Source organism: Notamacropus eugenii, chromosome 4 (genome assembly GCF_028372415.1).
Source record: "Notamacropus eugenii isolate mMacEug1 chromosome 4, mMacEug1.pri_v2, whole genome shotgun sequence".
Taxonomy (NCBI): Eukaryota; Metazoa; Chordata; class Mammalia; order Diprotodontia; family Macropodidae; genus Notamacropus; species Notamacropus eugenii.
Window position 1 is genome coordinate 47,483,020 of NC_092875.1, and position 5,058 is coordinate 47,488,077.

Sequence of the window (5,058 nt, forward strand, 5' to 3'; positions counted from 1 at the left end):
GGGATGGTGGGGGAAGGAAGCCATTTCAGGTGTGAAGGAAAAGTGTAAGCAAAGACAAGGAGATGGGAAATGATAAGACAAGAAGAGAGGATGGCAAATCACACAGTCAGAACGTAGAATGTAGAACACATAGGGAGTACTCAATGATGGACAGCTCCAACTCATAAAAAGAGTTCACTATGATTAAGAAGTCTTCTTTGGACCTTCTTTTCATTACTTCTAGCTCTGTCTTCTGGGACCAAGCAGACAGGTCGAATTCCTTTTACCTTTGACAGCTCATTAAATACTTAAAGACAGACATCATATCCGCTCTAATTCTTCTTTTCTAAGAGCTAACTATTCTGAGCTCCCAAGATAATAACAAGGCCTGTAAATAAGTGTTCCTTTTATCCAAATTTCTGCCTTTCCTAAATGACATGGCACACCATGTTTTCCCTCACCAGGATGAGTCATTGTGATCAGTTTTCACAAAAATGAAGCCATTTAGCTTGTTCTAGTTTCAATTTCAAGACTGTGTTGATGAGTGAGAGCTGAAAGGGATTTTAGGCACCTTCTTTGAATGCATTAAGAGATAGGGCCTAGAGGACTAAGGATATGACCATCCCATCAAGTTCTGCCTTGATCAGTCCACATCTAAAGTACTGGGCTCAGTTCTGGGCAACACATTCCAGGAAAGACATAGATTAATTGAAGAGTATCCAGATAAGGCCACCAGGATTGTCCATGATATATAGGCATGATTCAAAGGAAGTGAGAATGTTTAGTCTGGAGCAAAAAGCTGCAGGGTATAGCATATTTGTTGTTTCTAAGTATTTAAAGGGCTGTTACTTGGAAAAGGGAATAGAATTATTCTACTTGCCCCCACAGAGTGGAATTAAGGGCAAACAGCATAAGCACCAAAGGGACAAATGTAGGCTTGGTGTAAAGAAAATATACAAACAATTAGAGCTGGCAAAAATGGAAAAACTCTGATGAATTACACCTTCCCGAAGGTCTTCAAGCAAATGTTGGATCACCAATTGTTGGGTGTACAAAGAGGAGAGTTCTGTCAAAGTCAGATGGAATAGGTGACCTCTAAAATCCCTTCCACTTCTAAGATTCTAAGATAATATAATTTGATACAACCCCTTATTTTGTAGATGAGGAGACTTAAGTTCTAGAGAAATAGAGATGTTTTTCCAAGGCTCAACTGTCTCTGATAACTGCTCAAATGCCTCTCAGACTAAAAATCTACTCTCCAAAGCTGGATTGCATTTTGATAAAGGTTTGCACTGCTCAAAGCACTTCTGTGCTTATCAGTTGAATCTCACAATAGCCCTGTGAGTCTTCTCTCCATTTTAGAGATTAGAAAACTGAGGCTCAAAGAATTGCTTGGTTGCTTAATAGCAAGTCATTGATAGATTGAGGCACTGCAAGCAGATTTCCTGAGTCCTAGAATCACCAAATATCAGAGCTGGGAAGGAACTTTTAGGATATCTGGTCAAAATCCATAATTTTACAGATGAGGAAACTGAGGTTCAGAGAAAAGAAATGATTTGCTGAATGTCACACAACAAGTATATGCAAAGCTAACAATTAATCTCACATCTTTTGAATCCCAGAAAAAGATGTTAGGCAGCAGTTTTCTCTGTCCTTGACTCTAAAGCTATTTTGCATAGAATTTCCTAATCAAGTGATTGGATGATTACCACAAAAGAAAAAAAAAACAATAATCAAAGAACATTTTTGTAGTGGACCCATTTCTTCCTTTCTACTTCCTTGGTTCTTATCCATCCTTCATGACTCAACTGCAAAAATCACAAAATCACAGGACCTCAGAGTTGGAGGGGACCACAAAGGTCATGTGATCTAACCCTGTAACTACACAACAATTCCCTCTACAACATTCCTGCCAATAAGTCATCCAATCTTTGCTTAAAGACTTGAACTGAAGGAGGACTCACTACATTGAAGGCATCCCTAGATCAGGCTTGGACAATCCCAGTTAATCTTCCTTTACATGGGGCCACATTTTGCTTTTCTACAGCTTCTAATCACTGCTCTTCAGAGGCAGCATGATTTAATGGATAGAGCACAGGGCTTGGAGTCAGAAAAACCTGCCTTCAAAACCCACCTCAGACATTTATTATCTGCGTGACCTCAAGCAAATAATTTAGCCTCAGTGTCCAAATCTGTAAAATGACTTCGAATTCACTGGTTACTAAGTTCCCTTCCACCTCTAAATCTAAGATAATATGAGCAAATCCAGTCACTTTTCTCCATAACAGATTTTCAAATACTTGAAGAAAAGCTATCATGAACATTCTAAGTCTCCCCCAGGCTAAGTATCCCCAGTTCCTTTAAATAAAATAGCACATTCCAGTCTCACATTCACCAGAAAGCATTTGCTGGTTAATCCAGCTCAGGTGAATCCCCCTTCTCTGAATGGCCAGCACTTCTGGTCAATTTAATTATACTTTGCCTTCTGTGAATTCTGGGCATGTTTGAAAGAAAGCAAATTTCTCTCATATATAATTATCTGCTTTAGTGTGAAAAGAGAGACTTGAAGAAAACCCACCAGACTTTGGAGAAAATCCCCAAGAGGAGTAGCAATGGCTTTAGGAGGAAAGGGAGTGGTGGATAGAGCACTGGACCTGAGGTCAAGAAGACTTGGAGTCAAATCTGGCTTCAAACACTTACCAGTTGTGTGACCCTGGGCAAGTCATTTAACCTCTGTCTGTCTCCGTTTCCTTAATGGGGCAGCTATATGTCAAAGAAGACAGAACTCTGGGTCTAGAGTCAGGAAAATGAGCTCAAATCTGGCCTTGGACACTTGCTAGCTCTGTGACCCTGGGCAAGTCATTTAACCTCTATCCGCCATGTTTTCCTCAAGTGTAAAATGGGGATAATAACAGCACCTACCTCTGAGGGTTGAGTGAGGATCAAATGAGAGAAAAATTGCAAAACATTTAGCACAGTTCCTGGCACATAATAAGTGCTATTTAAATGTTAGATACTATTATTGTGGTTGTTGATAACATTTTTTGTCCTTAAGGCAGCTAGGTGGTTCAGTGGATGGAGCGTGGAGCTTACCAGGAAAACTCATCTTCCTGAGTACAAATCTGGCCTCAGAAGATACTTACAGGGCTGTGTGCCTAGGCAAGTCACTTATGCCTGTTTGCCTCAGTTTCTTCATCTGTAAAATTAACTGTAGAAGGAAATGGCAAACCATTCCAGTATCTTTTCCAAGAAAACCCTAAATAGAAGGTCAGACACAACTGAACAACAGCAAACGCCTCCTAGGTTGTTTGCGAAGATCAAATCAGATAATATTTGTAAAGTACTTTGCAATCCTTAGAGCACTATATAAATTCTAGTTACAAATTGTAATATGCACCCACACCCGCTACCTTACCAGTCCAAATCTACCAGGCATAGGTAGAGTACAAAGGGACTGAGCCTCCCTCACCCAAAGATCCATTGGGGTGGACTTCAGCCACTAAATGTTATTTATGAATTGGGGATATTAGCCACTAAATGTTATTTATGAAAGGCATCTCCACCATCTCCCCTCCCCAGTCTGTCTCAGTATAAATGTCAGGATTGTGAAGCCATCTGAGGCTTCTTTGCACAAGAAGATGTTTAGGAGGGCACAGAGGGCATGTACTTGTGTGTAGTGTGTGTCCTGAGCTCCTAGCAGCTAATAGAAAAGGAGAGATGGTACATTCAGTCAGCAACTATGAGAACAGTTCTTCTCATTGAGCTAAAAAGAATTCAATTAAACTAACAGCCCCTTCCAGAAGACAGGGTATTATCATCCCATTATGCAATTACCTTCTCTCAATTAGGCAAGCAAAATGAAAACACGATTAACAGGCATGACTGTAGCCATCTCAACTGTGTCTATGGACTCAAGGCTAAAGATGGGGTGTGAAAATGAGAGGGTCTCTTCAGCCCCTAAACCCTAAGCCTCAGTACAGATACCATCTCCAACATGTAGAGAGACTCTCTCTCTCTACTTTTCATCCAACCCCACTTCATTCCAAACTCCCACTCTGATATATAACAGTATTGTCACATGGTAGAGACATCCCTCCCTTTGATATATGCAGAGAGAATCTCAAGGTTAAAAGGAATCTCAGAAGGTGTCAACACACCTTCTGAGTGTCCACTCTGCTGGATACTGAACAAGGATCTCCTCTAGTCAGTACCTGGCAAGGGGTCTTCAAGCCTTTGTTTGAAGGGCTCCAGTGAAGAAAGAACCCACCCTTTACACTGTGAATAAATGAATGAATGAATGAATGATGGAGTATTTATTAAGTGCTTACTATGTCAAGTCAACAATCATCAGTTAAGAACTATGTGTCAGGCACTATGCTAAGTGCTGGTGTTACAGATAGAAGCAAAAAAAAAAGACAGTATCTGCCCTTGAGGAGCTTATACTCTAGTGTGCCAAGCACTATACTATGTGTTGGGGATTTTCATAGAAAAGCCATTAAGTCCATATCCTTGAGGAAGGGGAAAGCTTCCAGATACAGCTTCCATTTTAATAGAGGGAGACAACATATAAAAAAGAGTGGTGGCCAGGGAGGTATATTTCGATTTAGGAAGTCACAAAAGTGCTGAACCACAGGGTAGCTGATTGAAAAACCCTTTCAAGTTGTAATGACAGTACTCATTTAATTATGATATCAGATCTGGAAAACAGCTGGGAGAGGGAACAAAGAGAATGGGCTACAGGGCAGATGGTAAAGTCTGATAGTCTGTAGAATACAGCAGAAGCAGAGTGGGCCACACATGCACACACATACAAACATACACAAATGTACATACATGCACATACATACACAGATGCACTATATATATACATCTATATGTATGTATGCACTCACACACGCACACACATGACTGGAGTGAAAACTGTGGGTTTCAACCATTCCATTCCTAGACAACTTAAATAATTTGAAGGATTTTCCTTAAATGAAAACAAAATTGCCCCTCTGTAAATTCTTCCTTATTCTGTCATGCTTTTCTCTCCATTCTCTATTACTTGCTGTTGCTTCCACTTTCTGTGCATGT